Source organism: Cydia pomonella, chromosome 3 (genome assembly GCF_033807575.1).
Source record: "Cydia pomonella isolate Wapato2018A chromosome 3, ilCydPomo1, whole genome shotgun sequence".
Taxonomy (NCBI): domain Eukaryota; kingdom Metazoa; phylum Arthropoda; class Insecta; order Lepidoptera; family Tortricidae; genus Cydia; species Cydia pomonella.
The window spans coordinates 20772179-20791643 of record NC_084705.1 but is presented as its reverse complement, the minus strand read 5'-3'; the positions used below and the strand labels follow the sequence as shown (position 1 = coordinate 20791643).

General features: G+C 34.1%; 1 protein-coding gene across 1 annotated transcript in view; it reads left to right on the top strand.

Moving 5' to 3' along the window:
- LOC133516293 (uncharacterized) overlaps positions 1–19465 on the top strand; it is a 288273-nt gene that overhangs the window by 146178 nt on the left and 122630 nt on the right. The window lies entirely within an intron of this gene.

The following is a 19465-nucleotide window of genomic DNA, read 5'->3' as shown; positions in this document are numbered from 1 at the left end:
TCGATTTTCATACAAAAAACAATCGCTATTAATTAATTAATTACACAATATTATTACATAAATAGTTGCGCATCTATCTACTTTCGAATATTCATTTGCGCTAAATTAATAGAAAAACTTTGTTTCATACAGAAATCATGCAATAATCAACGTTATATTTTTATAAATTTGACTCATGTGTGTGTGACAAATGTCGTGTACAAATACATTGCGGCGTTGCCACTCCATGCCTCGGCCGGCCATCGGCGCGACGTTGCGATGTTTGACGCGTTTATAGCTGACTTTGTCGACACTGACACTCAGTGTGACCAGGCGTACGATAATTGTCGTACATGTACGATAATTTGGGCCCCGGTATGACGTAATGTTCCAAAGAGCATTATCGTACACTAAAGTACTATACTTTCAGCCCTTGGATGATGCCACCTTAAAACTCTAGTAATTTGAAGCAAAATATGACACTTTCTCTCAGAAATAGGCTAAAATTAGTATCTTTTGGGTGTTCGGCTCCTTGGTGTAAGTTTAAAGTTTAAAATGTCACAATTTCCTGTATACCGTTTGAGTCTATCCCAAAAATACACAAACATAAACAGATTTTTTGCGCAATTTAGACGAAAATTGTCTTTTTTTTATTATTAATTGGAAATTTAAGCTTATTTTGCTAGACATTTTTAGGGGCTGCCTTTTTGATTGGCGTACGATATTTTTTTCAACGGTACAATAATATTGACACTCAAGTACGATAATTCTCTTCCGCTCACCTGGCAACACTGCTGAAACTTGACAGGACTTGGGGGCCTACCGCGAAAACCTAAATTCGCAAATTGCGGGGATCTTTCTTTTACTCTCACTAAGACGTAATTAGAGTGACAGAGAAAAATGCCCGAAATTGACGAATTTCGATTTTCCCGGTAGCCGCTCTGGTGCTTGAGGTACTTGATAGAAAACAACGCTGCCGCATGTTCTGAATTGTGATTTTATGTGTTTTGGATTGAAAATGATAGCAACGTCTAAATCAAGTTACAAAAATCATCGATATTCTGGTCCGCGAAAAACCAGGAAAAGTGTAACTGTAATTGGAGTCTACAAAAATGACCAATTCATAGAAAATATGACCTAGAAACTAGTTCACTTTTATAAAACTCAATTTTGCCCGAGATTGTACTTAGGCGAATACCTAAGGGAGCTAAGTGTATTGATCTTGAATAATTAGTTGGCTAATACATATATGACTCCAACATGATATGGACATTTACATCATAACTATTATACTTAGTTGGTTACTAAGTTCTGTTACTCGATTTCTTTCTTTCTTCCTAGCGTTGTCCCAGCATATTGCCACGGCTCAATGGAGCTTGGGGTCCGCTTTGACAACTAATCCCAAGATTTGGCGTAGGCACTAGTTTTTACGAAAGCCACTGCCATCTGACCTTCCAACCCAGAGGGTAAAACTAAGCCTTTTTGGGATTAGTCCAGTTTCCTCACGATGTTTTCCTTCACCGAAAAGCGACTGGTAAATATCAAATGATATCTGTTCTGAAGTTCTGTTACTCGATTTGCAACCTCTTTATTTCCGTTAAAACAAATGCTACCGAAAAAATAAAAAATGACATAATGTGGTGGATTTGTGAGCTATAATTATATACCACACATAACGCTTATCTCGTCGTATCTATAATGAATTGGGGCCTAAAAGAGAATCGTATTCCAATTTTTTGAAACGCTTGTATTACTTTCTATATTAACTAAAAGTTGCCTTAAAATTCAGCTTTTATACTAAAAACGGCTTTAAATATGTTAAATTAACAAAATATATTTTGACAGATGCTTTCGCGCCCAAAACGCTCTTTGAAAATTGTTGACGTCACAGTTTATGGTTTGACACATAACTACATACATACGTAGAAGATACGAACTGTCAAGTGATATTTGTCATTTGTTGTTAATCGCCTAACTGTCAACAGTGTCAATCCGAGAGTTGTGACGTCATCAGAATCTTCAATGACGTTTCGAGTTTGGTCACATGATGTGTGCCAAAAGTTATTTTAAATTCAATTTTTATAAAAATATGGTCATTACAGGTCCCCTAAAAGCAGTTTAACATGTTCTTATAATCCAAAAGAATTTATTGGGATACAATTATGCCCTAAGATTTGTAGATGGAAACAACCCTATTGCGTTGCACAAATGTGGGCACCCGCCAAACATGATTTTGGGTGTGTCATACTCAGGGCTAACACAGATTCATTTCTGTGAAAAAAGTGTGAAAACCGGAAACTGGAAACCGTTCTCGAACCAATAGTGAAGCCCTTAAGCCACACCCTATTTCAAAACCAGCCATGGATCTTTGAACAGGACTCAGCTCCTGCACATAAGGCAAAAACAACTCAAGCCTGGTTTCGAAGGAACAAAATTGACTTTATTGCCCACGAAGACTGGCCGTCCTCCAGCCCGGACCTTAAGCCCCTGGATTATGCCATATAGCAGGTTATTGAGGAGAAAGCCTGTGCTAAACCCCACACAAATCTTAACTCCCTCAAGCGGGCCATAGTTAAGACAGTGACGGAATTAGACATGACAATCGTGCGTGCCGCTATTGATGACTGGCCTCGTCGTTTGAGGGCCTGTGTCAAAGCCAGAGGAGGCGATTTTGAATGATATTGTCATATGTAATTCCTGATTTTGTGTACTTCATTTTAATATATACTTTTTTAAACTTTCGTTGGTATATTTTATGTAGATAAAGATTATTGCAGTAACAGAATTTAATAACCAACTAGGTAGAAAATAAATTGGATATGATGTGATCCGTTGAATGAAATTGACAATAAATAAAATAAATAAATAATTTTCTATCTCTAGGCATTGTGTGAAACTTCTAGTTATGTCAAAATATCGGGAAATCAATAATATAAACAAACATGGTAAATATCTCATTTCTTTTTATAATGGTTATAAATAGAAGGCCTTGCAATTATGTAACTCACTGTAATTTAATTTAATGTATCGTAAAAAAATGTTTTAATTATTCTACTGTAAAATAGTACCTACTTTTTAAAGGCTGGGCAGTAAGGGATTGCTTTAATTTTAGAACAAAACAGCGTTTTTTTTTTTTTAAATACCGGAAAATCTGACTTACAAATTTAGACTTTCTTAGGTTCATTCTACTTAGAATCTTCTCCACCCTAGCATTAAAAAAAGATATCCTAAAATATCCATACCATTACGTCACATTTTAGTGTGAAAGAAATTACAATGTAAAACTAAAATTTCAATACAAATTTTCGGGTTTTTTTAGCACGAGGATTGATTATGCTAGTGATTCTGAGTTGGAAGAACCCAAAAATATCATGATGTGTGAGAGTCAGATTTTTAATATTTTCATGGAAAACGCTCATATTTCTCATAAAATAATTTAATAATAATAGGTACTTGATAATACTGATAACAAAAAAATTTCTAATGAGTCTCGAACCCACATCCTATTGCATGTATTTCCACGTACATACCGCAACGCCATTGAAGCTTACTCACGCTGTGCCAAATTGTCTACTACATGGATCCCAGTAAAACTGTTTCAATGTGTGAGTGATACTTAAAAATAGAGTCAAGAAACATTCTGTCGACATTAAGGGGTAGTTTTTGTACAATGAAGTGTTCAATGTTTGTTGTAATAGTTCAATATTTATTTAAAGAGTGCGCTAAATATAATTTACAGTATAGAAATACCAAGACTACTCCACAAAAAAATTAAAACTCAAAATTTGCAATTGTGGCGCCATCTAGTGAGGTTTAAGCTTTGGGTAACCTAGTCGAACCACCTTAAGTATAATCATAATAATTTGTCATTTATTTATTTTCAATAAGTATAGGTAACTACATGATAACTTTATTTTTATATCACTCAATAAAACAAACGAATGTCATGTTTTAGAAAATTTATGTTTTATTATGTAATTGCTCATTTTATTTGTTTTTTTTTTCAAATTATTGTCACTTAGAATAAATCTCCCGATTTTTCGTACTTATATACGTATACTTATACGCTAAATATCACAACATTCACAACCGAGATAGAACAAAGATCGAAATTACGTATGCGGAGTGAAATGTGGACAAAGTTTGGAACATGTAAAAAGTAGAAAAAAAATGAAATTATATTTAACTGCCAACTTAAAGTCAGTATTATATAACTGCCAACTTAAAGTCTATATCCGTATTATATCCGTCAATGAATCCGGTAAGTTTCATGGGCATTGGATTCTTTCTGTTGAAATTATAGGCAGTTAAGTAAATTTCTCCAATACTTTTTATATACTTACGTATGGCCAAAAGCAAAGATACTTAGTGGAATATTTTGTGCAAAATGGTTAGAGCTGAAGGTCTGTTTATAATATTTTTGCGTCCTTTTTCTTTACAACTACCGCTAGAAAGTCTGGTTCAGGGAAACATTCCAGCATTAGCTAGTTTTCTGGGAGAGATCGATTAAAGGAAATAAAGGCCCGCTGAGTCACAACATCTTACGGAGAGGTCATGACAACATTCATCCCCTAAGGTGGCGAAACGGGGTTGAAAAATTGTATGGAGATCAAATATTTTTTGAGTCCGGGATTTGAAACTTTGTACGTAGGCATATTATTAAATCAAAAGAAAAGTAATTTCAACGATTTTAAAAATTCATCCCCTAAAGGGGTTAAAAGGGGTTGAAAGTTTGAAACCATTACCAATGCTTTGAAACTTATATAGGCCTAATAGCCGATTGCAAATAAAAGTTATTTCAACGTTTTTGAAAATTCAACCCCTAAGAGGGGTTAAAAAGGGGAATAATTTGGTATGGGGTTCAAGTTTTATTTTTTAGCTTGGAACTTGAAACTTTGTAAAAAGGTATTTTATTAAAACAGATGAAAACTGATTTCAGCGTTTTTGAAAGCTCATCCCTCAAGGTGGTGAAAAAGGGTTTGAAAGTTAGTATGGAGGTAAAAATTTTTTTTGGTTGCGGGACTTGAAAGTTTATATAAAGACATATTGCTATAATTAAAGAGAAGTCATTTCAGCGTTTTTAAAAATTCATCCCCTAAAAGGGTTAAATAGAGGTTGACAGTTTGTGTGGGGTTAAAAATTTAGTTTAACTTAGGAACTTGAAACGTCGTAAACAAATATTTCATTATAAAAGAATAAAACTAATTTCAAAAGTTTTTTGATAATTCATTTTTCAAGGTGGTGAAAAAGGGGTAGAAAGTTTGTATGGAGATCAAACATTTTTGTGCGGGACTTGAATCTTTGTATCACGGCATATTTTTAGAATACAAAAAAAAATTTCAGCGTTTTTAAAAATTCATCCCCGAAATGGGTTAAAAAGGGGTTGATAATTTGTAAGAGGTTTAAAATTTAACTTAAGCTAGGAACTTGAAACTTCGTCAATTGGTACTTCATTGAATGAGAAGAAAATAATTTTAAGCGTTTTAAAAAATTCATTTCCCAAGATAGTGAAAAAGGGGTTGAATGTTTATATGGAGGTCAAACATTTTTTTTGAGTGCGGGACTTGAAACTTTTTTTAAAAATTCTGCTCCTAAGATGGTTAAATAGGGGTTAAAAGTTTAAATCCATTACAAATGCTTTAACTTCATAGAAAAACATAATGTAAGATTAAAAAAAGCTATTTTTACGTTCTTGTAAATTCAACCCCCAAGGGGGTTAAAAAGGGGATAGAAGTTTATATGTGGTACGAGTTTTCTTTTAAGCTAGGCTTTTAAAATGGCGTTCATTGAAAGTATTAATCCCCCAAATTGGTGTAAAAAGGGTTTAAAGTTTGCATTAGAAAATAGTGGACTTGAAAATCTTCTTAAGGGATATTATGTAAGAACAATTTTTTTTTCACTTTTATTCTCTTTATTCACTTCGTAGGTTGTCAGACAAATCTCATGCGTTATATATAATTTATTAACAAGTGATTAACCTTCCCTACTGCTACCTTTTGCTGCATAATGTTCTATGCTCATGTATGTAACCACCACCATACAAATCCACGCGTACGAAGTCGCGGGCGACAGCTAGTAATGTATATTCTCATTTCTTTATAAACTTTATTTTTCATTTCCTTTTGTAAGAATTCCATATGTTTTCTGAAAGAGCTACGTATTCGTATGATTTGATATGACATATATATTTTTTAATCAAATTTCTATAAAGAAAAGTAGCTACTGTATGTAATTGCATGATTTCTATAGTAATTTAAATTGTATTTTTTCTTATTTTATTCATGTTAATTATAAGATGTAATGTTTTGAGAAGAAGTGTCCCACTCATGTAAGTGAATTGTAATATTCTTATGAGTAATAAAAAAAAGATTCTTTAAACCTATTTGACGTTCATAAGCGCATTGTAATATACCTACTTGAATAATAAACTATCTTTGTCTTATCTTTATCCGATCTATATCGTATATTTAGCAAATTGTTGACATATCTTAAAGTTCGAATCGGGCCGATTATTAAATTTAATTATACTCGTAATTAGTTTCTGTGTGTATTGTTACCCTTGTGTGACAAAAAGTAGGTGTTTTTTTTTCAGTAACTTGATGGCCAAGTCACAAGATTTTTTTTTGTACCTATTGCCATTTCAATATCGTTAACGCGTCAGCAAGACCAGTTAGAGTGCCAGTTGCATTATGTTGATTAAGTCACCGCAGCGCAGAGCGCAGCCTCGTCCGACAGCGTGTATATACTGAATAGGGTCGTCACATTTATAAAGAAATAAAACGTGTAATACTTGAAATTATAAAAATACTCTGTTTTATTATAATAACTGTAGACAGAAAAACATATAATTTAGTTTAATACGAAATGGAGAGAACATTTCTAATAAAAGAGTGGGTATTTTAATCTTTTTAATAGTCTTCGATGTGGCGGATCTCAATAAAATATTAAATTATAATTGAGCCTGAATAATTGGTTTTGTTCTGAAAATATTCAACAGAAACACAAATGAAAACTCGTTTTGCTTATTTTTGTTTTCTGTTGAATGTTTTCAAATTAAAATTCAATTTCGTACCTTGAAGCAAATCCATTATAAAAGTGGAAATTCAGTACAAGCCATACCATACAGAAAAGGAATTTGGTAGACCTATTAAAAAGATAGATGATTTATGCAAGTAATCATGGTTTAGGCAAGTAGGTATTGTCGTTAATCTATTTTATTACTATTTTAATTTTACTGTTTGTCAAACTGCACTGATTTTTAAAAATATGGATACGTGGGACACGGTATAACATTTTAATTTCTCATGCTCTGTCAATTACGTAAGTTCGCCAGTAGAAAAATTCTGCACATTTGGAAAACGTAGGCGCGAAGGATATTGTCCTATTTCCCGTCCGGAATAATTGGAATTTTTATAACTTTACTCATCCCCGCCTTTGAATGCATCAAATAAAGATGTAAAAATATAGTTTTTTTTTTCTACTCGTCGACTGTAAAGGTTGAATTATGATTTAGTATACCAAACTGTAATTGCGTAATACTTTACATGTATGGGTTCTCAAATCAAATAAAATATTCATAAGCAAACGTTGTAGTCAACTATAATGAAATTGACCAATCGCGTGACATCTAATCTAGTGGAAAAGACACCAACGCGCGACTATTTCATGAGTAATATTCATATACTGTGCACGCGTTTATGTCTTCTGTACTACTAAGATACTTGTTACCTATTTTTTTCATAATTATTTAGGTTTTATGGTAGAAAAGGTATTATTTTATTTGACTTGTAGAAAAAGTATTGTATACAATAGTGATATATTCAAGGTTTTCAATCTCGTACCTCCATTAGGCCACTCAGCAAGCTTCGTACTCGACTGAAAAGCTGTCTATTATATCACGATTGTATAAATTATTATTGTTGAATTGTATCCAAATCGAGCACATATAAGGAGAGAATGAAAAGGAATACACCAAAAATATGTTTTTCTTAACCTTAAACTTGCATAAGTGAGCAACGGCAAAAACTTGTACGGTCACACTAATACATTTTTACGACATTGAATAGTTTTTAAAGGTTATTTGACATTATTAATGTGAATAAAACAAAAATATAATATATAATATTGTTTCGTTGCTCATTCAGTTAATTTAATATTTAAATTCTTTGAAACGGTTTAATTATTGGGCTGTATGAGTAATTGACGTTGATTGTTGCCAGTTGCAAACCGAAAAATTAAAAGGTAACAGGTAATCCCGCTGATTTTCATACATCAATAAACATATAAACACATACAAATAAACACATATAAGAAACGTTCATCTCAATTATATAATACTTTAAACAAAGCACTAGATATATATCGAAAGCTGCAATATGATGTAAAAAATAAAATAACAAAGTGGTTGGAAGATAAAAATTAGGATCAGGTGGAAGAATTATTAGACACACACACACACACACACACACACACACACACACACACACACGCACACACACTACATACTACTACAACTACATATATACTCATATAATAATAAATAAACAATTTTTGTTTTTTGTTTTTGTTTAACGCATTCACTGCCACCGACGCATATATGCGTTCACCGTCATACAAGTTTGTTCCTAGGCCACGCCCCCTGGCAGTGAATGCGTTAATAAACAAATAATTTTAACATTTCTGCAGTTTGCTAAAATATCCAAATGCAACCTATTTCTACATGTATTTTTCCTATGGAATAGACATCTCCAGACTAGGGAATGCAATCTTGGGCCAAGATTGACCATTCAAGATCTTGGAGTCTCTTTTCGGAATCAAGATTGGTCAGTTCAAGATCTTGTCAAGATTCGGGTCAAGATCTTGGTCTCGAATCAAGATTATCGGGATTATTCCAGATTGAGCAGAATAATTAAAAAAGGCGTTATTTTTGAGTCAAATTCTGTAAATTGAGAGTAACCAGTATTTTTGGATTATTTTATATAATTGAGTATACTTTTCAAAGTAAACAACTTTCCATGAACACAATAATCAACGTTTATTTCAAAAATTAACAAGAAACAATCAAGATTTTAGTGACTATAATAATAAATGCAATACATTATTGCATTTATTTTATTTTAATCATTAAAATGTTGATTGTTTCTTGCCAACAATGCAATGAGATCATAATTAGTATAACCTATAAATGAAATTAAGAGCAAAAAACATTAAACATTTTGAAAATAGCTTCTCAAGAAGCATAATACACTTAAAGTGTCATCACCCAATCGGCACCGTATATCAGTGGCTAAATAGCCCGCGGCTGAAAAGGCCCTTGAGACGGCTCAGGCGAGCCGCGAGACAGTTCGCGCGTTGCCGCGCAGGTATGAACACGTATGACGTTTCACGCGCGATCTGTCTGAAAATCTTGAAATCTTGTTACAATCTTGGTCTATTTTGCCAAGATCGCGAAAGGGATTTCAAAATTCAAGATTGATGGCCTTCAAGATTGAATCTTGGAAAATCACTCAAGATCTTGGTGGAATCTTGATCTTGCAAGATCAAGATTGCATTCCCTACTCCAGACCACAGTCCAGACATTCAGTCTCCGATTGCAAATAAGGAAAATATCAGGGCCGTATCTGGTCACTTTGATTATAAATAATTCTGCAAATTTTTCTCTCTTTAATTTTCCTCGTATTCGAAATGAACAGTAGAAGTGTTTAAGTCGGATGAAGGCACCAATTCAGTCTCGGAAAAATCACTCATAAAATCTTACAACATAAAAAATTACGTATTGTTTCTGAACGTATTGTCTTTGAACTAAAAATTAAACCAACTTATATTATAAATATAAATGCGAAAGTAACTGTGTCACCCTTTCTATCACCTCTTCACGCTTAAATCCGTGAACTAATTTAGATGGCCTTACGCAGCGGCTTACGTGAGCCATAACTCGTGAATGCGACGCGGCGCGGCGGCCCAACGGCATTCGGAGATCGCCCACGTAGGACACTTCCATAGGTATCAAAGGATTTAATTCACCCGCGCCGCGGCGCGCCGTTTCGCGTTCGCGAGTTTCTCGCTCACGTAAGACACTGCCTTAGATATGCAGATAGTTTGAGTCCCGACGCATAGGATAGCTTTTAGTTATTATGGAAGTCGTCGTTATTACTTATTCGCAGAAGTAGTCGCGATCAAAAGCTCATAATATAATATGGGGCTTACTAAAACAAGCCCTTACGGCAAAAACTTACTTTTCACAACCCTGCGCCGTGAGTCATAAAGCAGCCGCGCTCGCAACCGCCGCTGCAAGTGCCCGTAGACACACTCATCCCGCCACTTTACAACGTAATCCACATCTTTTACGATTGAATTATATTTGTCTTGGTTTCCTGTGGATTTCTACGGTATCTCGCAATGCTAAAGTGCAAGTTAGAACATTTCTTGGTTGTATTTAAATTATGAGATATGAACGTTCTTATGCAGTGTGAATGATTATGTGAGACAACATACTGTTAGAAAAACGAATCTTGAAAGTCCCCTTAGCACAGTCTGTAACAATTTTTGCGAAAAGGTTTAGTTAACATCTTGCATCCAAACCGGAATTAAAAACTTTACCACTAAGCAATTTAAAAGCCTCACGAATGGCTAAACACTTTAACCTATGCTGAAACTGAAAGCCTTCTGAAAGGTATTAATAACATTGATTCTAACTCAATTTCTTTCTCTCCAAATACGCTTATTGACACACACATACATACATTTAGCAAGAAAGTTAGATTGTTCATTTAATGACCCAAAGCTATACCTGTATTTATAACCTCTTCATCCCTGTTTCTTTACCTTGGACTAATTAGTACCTATATCAGCCTAAATTGAATTGGTTATTTTCTTTTTTCTTTTTTACCGGCATCTTTTCACTTGGTTCCATGGTGGTTGATTTGTTTTCAATGGAACCAATTACATATTCTAACAAGTAAAACGCTAAACTGAGATGTCTTCAAATATTGCCAGTAAAAATCCTGACGTACGAAGAGACAAAATAGTAACTAGATGCAGTTTTTGTATGAGTATAATTTTAATTATTTATGTAAATAAAGTACAGATGACACTGTTGAATTTATCTATAAAATATCTTCTCTCATAATGCGAACGATATCTTCAACGTATGCTTGATTAAAGTTGAATGCTTGGTGCCAACATTGTTCAGTTACTAAATTTTTTGCATAAAGGATGCGAACTTTTATATAGTGTACGCAGCATACAAATTAAAAACGGCAGAGCACCGACGGCCGGCAACGGCAGAACATGTCCCGACATGTTCTTGCCCGTTTTTACGGTTCCGTAGCCAAATGGCAAAAAACGGAACCCTTATAGATTCGTCATGTCCGTCTGTCTGTCCGATTATGTCACAGCCACTTTTTTTATTATTGATCAGCAGGGGACTAAACTTGTTTATTATAAACTAAAAATTTGTTTTTTTTTAATTGTCTATTTTTATCTCTTTGACAACTTACACACCTATAGCTTCTAAAGTATTGACCGTAGAGTATAAATAATTATGATTAATTTTGTAGGAAATTTTATGTATAAACTTTTGATGGAAATAGTATATTATTGCAGAGGCCGGGAAAGCGCAATTCGTGGATTCGATTTTCCCAGCACTCAAATCGAATCTTCACATCAAAAACAATTTCACTCTTGATTATTTTCTAAAAGTTAAAGGCACAACTATTCTGCCATTCAGTACCATTCAATATTCGCTCATTCAATATAATTGTGCAATATAAGCTGTATTTGGACGCATGAGATCCTTAAAAAATATAAAAGTTATTATAGTCTTTGATTTTATTAAGCAGTATTCGCACGATCATACACGTTCTTACAATACTCTATCATATAGCTTGAAATGACCTGGTCGTGTAGACGTAGCCCGCAGCTATATTAATTGGCTGTATGCGTTTTTCTTAGTGGATACATGTTTTTAAAAAGTAAAAAAGTACCAGTTCCATTACAAGTCCGAATCCTCTGCCATTTTGCACTTGACCCTGAGAGTAGTAGAGGAAGGAGGTAGAAGAAGAACTGAGAAACAAGATAACTGAAGTTTTTCAGACACTCAGAGATACCATCAATCCTGGCCACGTGATGGCGTCAGTCAAACACGTGGAGAATAAGTATCTGCGGCGAAACCGGCGAAACTAAACTGTGCTTTTAAAAGGTAGGTATTAAAATAAATTGCTTTTTTAAGTCTCTGGTTTTTTTAATGTGTACGAGTATCTAACTTTATTTTCGAAACTACTTGGTTATTATTTACCCACTCATGAAAGTTAATGACAATAATGACATTACATACGCGATATGAGCTTTTGAAAGTAACTATCAACGAGCGTTTAACGCAAGTGTGTTTGCATTACATTGTGGGCCAAATTATTTCGTATAGATAAAATTTTAATTGCCATTCTAAGTAAAAATTATCTAAATACATTTCTGATGTCCTATAATAACCACCGTTAAGAGATTCGCCCGTATTAGATTTACACACTGTAGATGATTTATTTGAATTAATTTAAGTTTTGAAATAAATATTTTTTTAAGTTTATCTAATCAATATTTAACACCACAAAACTATTAAAATTATTTAAAATTAACATTTATCATACACAATTAATAACTATATAATCATTAATCTAAACCTAAATTAGTCTGAGGCATTGTTCCCAGGATACTAGCCGCGTCCCCCCTCTGCACAGTGAGGCTGAGTTTTTGTGCAAAAAATGCGCCAGCTCGTAGGTCGCTAATAATTTAATTAAAATAATTTACCACATTTGAACATTCCTGAGAAGGAACTACTCAGGATCTTGGTCAATGTCCAGAGAGTAAAGACACGTTGTTAGAAGTACCTACTCATAATTGCTACTCGTACATTTTATGTACTTGGAACTAAAAATACAATTCACATTTAAATTACAATGACAACAAGTACGTACTTTTATTTAAAATATAATAAAACATTCACGCTCGAGGCTCCACTTTGAGAGAAATATTGCATCTTATAAAAAGCTAATTCTGCTACACTGCGCGACCTAGCAGCGCTTCGAGGTACGGTGTGCTTGCTTAAAAATACGAATCTTATTTCGAATACATTTGCGATTTCATATTAGGTTCTTAAAGTTTGCCATTATTCAATAAGTAAATAGTTATTTGTTTTACAAGGAGGCAAAGTTGTTGTTTAACCGCTCGTGCTAATATTGGTACCCGAGCAAGCGAAAGATTCCAAAATTTAAGAAGTGGAATCTTGAGCGCTGCGAGGGTTAAAAGGCACGAAGGTTAAACAAACTTTGCCTCTGAGTGAAACAAAATTTTTCACCACATCAACGCGAGGAAAATACTAACTATTAAATACCAAAAAAAAAAAAACGAAATCAAATCCAAATAAACGTAATAAAAAAATGTATCATTCAAATCATAATTTAAAAGTCAATTCTACCAGCTAACATAAGGAAACAACTCAAAATTTGCATTTGATTACTTTGCCCCACATGTGTGTAATATGCAACTTTCTCGTTAGTTTTTGCACAATCAAGAGGGCCTTTACCAGTTGGTGTGGTGAAAATAAACATACATACCTTATTGTTTGTAACAATAAATTGTACTACAGCGAGACCAAACTAACTCGGCAGCGATTTTGATATGCAAGTGTTATTTTAAACGTCAAACTTCTAATTAATAATTGATGTTTAGAGTAACACTTGTACAGTCTGTGCAATCAAAATCGCCGCCGATTTAGCTTGGTCTTGGTCTTCAACCACGAAGCATCACGTCATTGTCACCCAAGATTTACGCGTGTCTTTTGCTGAATACCTTCTAGAAATACAGCAAGTATAAATAAATAAATTCATAGGAAACTTTACCTTCTGAGTAAGCTAAGGTTACCTAGACTTGCGAGAATGCACTGGGTTATTTGAGAGGTACCTAGATCTTGTATACAAATACCTACAAAACAATCATTCATAATAAGTATCTGCATGACTTTGCTTGAAGCTTCAGTATTTACTCTAAAGCCTCGGTTAGTTATATATTCCTTCATGCATAGGTAATTGTATTTCCTGACTAAAGATCTTCAAACGACAACTTGTGAGCAAATTGCTAGGTAATTTAGCTGCATAACAAACATAAATAAACAAATAAACATGTTTCTCTCAAACTTATAAATAGCGATATAACGGAATTAAATATTTATATACCTTTATACCCATCATAGGTATAACGTATACCCATATGTGTATGTAACCATAAATTTGCAAGTGTTCAATTAGCTAATATTGCGAAGTCATTCCATTTTAGGATTATTTTTATTAACACGCTTTTATTAAGTCGCTTTTATATTACTTTTATATTACAACTCCAGAGGAGTTACATGCGCATTGCCGACCGTAACACTCCGCTCCCTCGTTGAGCTCTTGCCTTACTCATCGGCAGGAACACAACACTATGAATAGGGTCTAGTGATTTGGCTGCGGTTTTCTTGCGACTTAAGTATTTTTAGCATAATCTCGTAGAAAATTATCTGTGTTCATGCGAAACGGAACGGTTAACACAATTACCGGCCGAGTAGAGCTATGTCACGAACCAAGTTTCAAAATAACTCCACTTCATTGTATACCTATTTATTCTGTCAATACCTACTCGTATCTCTACAACGGAACTTGTATAATGTAATTAAATATTTGCAAGTTTAAAACACGAATTCTTATCGTTTGTCCTATCGTGGGCAAACATGCTAGGTATTTAAATAATACTTTTCAGATATAAGATTCCTATCACTTTTTAAACTGGGGATAGTTTCATGATACAACCAATTAAATTTAGACATATTTGATAAACACCACTATAATGAACGTGGTACCATTAGTAAAACGTAAACCACAAACCCTGTTAGATAAGTATTTAACATAAGTTTTTAAACAGTGGTAATATTTTACCATAAACAAAAAGATTCATTGAGTGTAATCAAAAGGGACCTTATGGCGGTCAGCGCTTACGCAATACTAATGCGGTACTAACTACGCGACGTAAGCGCTTACCGCCATAAGGTCCCTTTTGATTTGGATTGTCACATAAGTGTGTGTAAAGTCTAAGATAAATTCGTGTTTTGAATTTGACTGTTCATGAGATATGGTGCTTTACGGTTGGTAACTCTGGTTGTCAAAAGTTGAAGGTTGACAATTCAGTTACAACATAACAAAATTAAAAATTTTGAAAAAAGCCACGACGGTTAAAACGTAGTTAAAAAACGATAAAATAATTTTGAAACCCCCAACTTAAAAAATTTATGCTATGAACTTAATAAAAAAATCAAGAAAATCCATCGGGGGCTGCCATCTCTATTTTCAATATAAACAAATTCCCCGACAAATTAAAACAAGAAATATTACTTTGCTAATCCGCGAGAAAATAACGTGTTAGTCAATCAGTGCTAACCCGTTATACTTACTTGCGTATTTTTACATGCAATTAATGTTCCCACCCTCCCACCGCAAAAATAAATACGCAAATTATTTTGCGGTGGGAGGGTGGGAACATTAATTGCATGTAAAAATACGCAAGTAAGTATAACGGGTTAGCACTGATTGACTAACACGTTATTTTCTCGCGGATTAGCAAAGTAATATTTCTTGTTTTAATTAGCATGGATTTCCGCAAAGTAACGCCTGATTCTATTAATTAAATTCCCCGACGCCACTAAGCTTGGATAAAAATTATATTTTTGTGTTAAACCTTAAAGATAAATAGGTACCTTTATTATTTATTACGTTTTTCTTTTAATTTTGTGAGTAATAATTTAGAATCTGTGTAATTTCAAAATTGAATTTTCCTGCTGCTATTAAATGAACTAATTTGGCATGTTTATAGTAACTTGATTATAAGATTATATTTAAAATAGAGATGGCAGCCCCCGACGGATTTTCTTGGTTTTTTTATTAAGTTCATATCATAAATTCGTTAAGTCGGGGGTTTCAAAATTATTTTATCCTTTTTCAACTAAGTTTTAACCATCGTGGGTTTTTTCAAAAGTTTTTAGTTTTGGTTTTATTTCAAACTTTTTAGAGAGCACTCATAGGTATTATGTAAATTGTACTTCATATTCATATGTATAATACGTGCTATAGTTTCGGTTTTACCAAATTATTGTTGAATTTGGTTGTATTTGTAATAGTTTTGGTTGTGTTTGTAATAGTTGTAGCATTAACAGTAATAAGTAAGTAGGTAAGGTTAGGTCAGCGATTGATAATAAACATGTTTTTTTCGTTCGCAGGGTTAGGTTAATTGCAACATCCCTCCACATTACATCATCAGCTTAATTCACGAGTATTGATTTTTGGTTCTGATTTTTAGTTTAATATTTTTCGTATTTCTTCTTGAATTTTTGTCATCGTAACACCTATCTAAGAACATGCACCAATCAAACCCGAACTCATCACCGAAAAACAGCACCAAAATCGGACTCGTAGTTGTGATTTTGCACAAATAAATGTTTACTGTAGCGCCCCCTGGTGAGTTGTCACCGTAACACCTATCTAAGAACATGCACCAATCAAACCCGAACTCATCACTGAAAAACGGCACCAAAATCGGACTCGTAGTTGTGATTTTGCACAAATAAATGTTTACTGTAGCGCCCCCTGGTGAGTTGTCACCGTAACACCTATCTAAGAACATGCACCAATCCCAACCCAAACCCATCACTGAAAACCGCACCAAAATCGGACTAGTAGTTTTTGAGAAAATTGGCAACATTGGTTTGCACAAACATCCTCTCAACCCAAACGCATATACCGTCTCCGTTCCGTCGTGGGTAAAAAATAATATATGGCGCTGTACAGCTATCAAGCTCGGGGGCACGATTTTGTTTTAGAATTTACATATCTTAAATAGGTACTCAACGAATCTTTGCTTCTGGAATATTAGTTTTAAAAATCTAAATTGTTTCCAATGACCTCATTATTTATTATTTATGTTTAGTTGTTGTGCCTCGAGCTATATAAGTATATATACAATTTATCTGTCTGATTATACTATTTACAGTTTCAAACTTGTCACCCTCACTGTTAAATGACAGTGAGTAGTAAAATTAATAATGCACTGTCACGCGCAAACTTGAGCGTGCTTTAGCGGTGCGGCGAGTGACAGTAATTAGTTTAGCTACTCGACAATAGGTGACGCCGCAAACAGGAACGTGTGATTCGTTGAAGTACTTAACATCGAAATTATTGCGAGTTGGCACTTGACAGATGAATTTTCTATGATATGTAATAGAATTTTAAATAAGGCATTTATAGTGTTAAAAAAAAATATAGGTATGTCATTCGCACTAACGAAAATGTGCACAAACGCCATTTGCGCACCAACGATCTAGCCCACTTCGTAGTGTTAGTAAGTCAATGCCAAGTACAAGTCAGACTCGCGCACCGAGGGTTTCCTATTATCACAAAATATCATTTCTAAAACAAGTTACTTTTTTAGGGTTCCGTAGTCAACTAGGAATCTAGTCTGTCCGACCGTCCGCGGCTTTTCTCCGTGATCGTTAGTGCGGTGCTAGAAGTGCTGCAATTTGCCATGAATAGGTACGAAAATCATGCATGGCGACAGAGCGGTAAAATAAAAACTATGTCTTTTAAAACGAATAAGAGTCTCCACAACTATTTTTTGATAAAGTGAATATTTTCGGTAATAATCGCTTCAAAAGAAAAAATATGTATCCCTCCCCCTCTATCTTTTGAACCATGGGTTCAAAAATTATGAAAAAATCACAAAACAAAAGCTTAACAAGTACTTTCAATGAACACTATAGCGAACATGATTGGTCTTCTCTTCTTAGTAAAAAGACGTACAACAGCGCTGCGAAGGTCTCCCTTATAATTAAAATAATGTACATGATACTTATAATAGCCCCCGTTTAGCTTATTCTCACATAATGGTAACCCTACATTGAGCATGGCCCGACATCTTGGCCGACTGTTGATGATTATGACCGACTCGCTCTACATGCAGTAATTTTTGTTATCCCATAAAGTTCGGTGTTTACATCAGAGAGACATTAAATAACTACTAATAAGCTAGGTCAATCCATGTTATTTTCTTCTTTCAAAAATATTTTGTCGGGGTTTGTTAACCTGTAATCGAACGAGCGAGCGAAGCGAAGCGAAGTTCTTACATTCAACTTGGAACACACGGCTAGTTTTTTGGTTTTTGATAGTTTGCTCCGTGATAGCTGTATTAAATATGTTTTAATTTAAATAAATTAAGTAATAAAGCGTAGTTAAGGGCATCATAATAATATTGTTTTAGTTCTGATATGAGCAGGGTTGATCAACAGATTATGGAGCAAGAAGGCCCAAAAGCTATTTGTCAGGGGTGGGACAGTGCGAAGTGCATGGTGGGGGTAAGTAAAGCGATCCCAGCGCATAAGGTGGTAAAAATTTGAACTAACTGCGGATAGCGTCTTTAACATTTCGTACAATTATATGGCTCGAAATGAAACTTTGACTTACGATTACTCCTGAAATATTCATTTAAATTGTATGGTGTAAGGGATCATTGTAATCTGTATGAAATGCTTAATATAACTAACGTATTTATTTTGATAATTGTTAATAATGTATCCATTAGCTTTGCAAATGCCACATATTACGTGATCTTTTTCTAGAAGTTAAGAATGGATATAGTAAGTTATCCTTAAAAGATAGACATTTAAATCGCGGACTTTTTTGTAGACCTATGAATGAGAAACAACCCCACCATACATTGTGTTGTTATAGCTCAAACGGATTAGGCAGCGTTTTCGATTAAAGCTCCTAGCCAGCGTGATTTTTTTCCGACAACATCGTTATATTTCAAACAATTTACACAAAACCTTAACAAGTTATATACTTAAGCCTTCCTCAAGAATCACTCTATTGATAGATGAAAGTCATATGAAAATCCGTTCAGTAGTTTTTAGTTTTGGAGTAGTTTTATAAGATGTAGTGAATTGACGTTTTCCCCTAGACTTGCGGACACTAGGTTGCGTGACAGTCGTGCACGCTCCCAATTGGTTAACTCATTTGTAGTTATATAGGTAGGGTAGGTGAACCGTTGTCTGGTGGTGGGTACACAGGAAACTGAGCGTTTTCGGTGGCATATGAAACCTTACAACAATCACAAAGTCAACAAGTTAAACAAGTCAACAATAGACAAAGTTCGGTATCTAAGTAATAGAATTTCTTCATAATTATTCTGATCATGACTAAAATTGATAAGTAAGGATGTAAAACCCCGCTTAATATGAATATCTAGCCGAAATTGGAACAAACGACCGCCATCTTGAACATCTTCATTTTTCTTCAAGTTCTTTATTTTCACTCCGATCAAGATGAAAATTGACATCTCTGAGGATCCGAAAGGCCTCTTGATTTGGATCCGTAGTCAATATCCCAAAAACCGATGGTCTTCTTACATTTCTTCA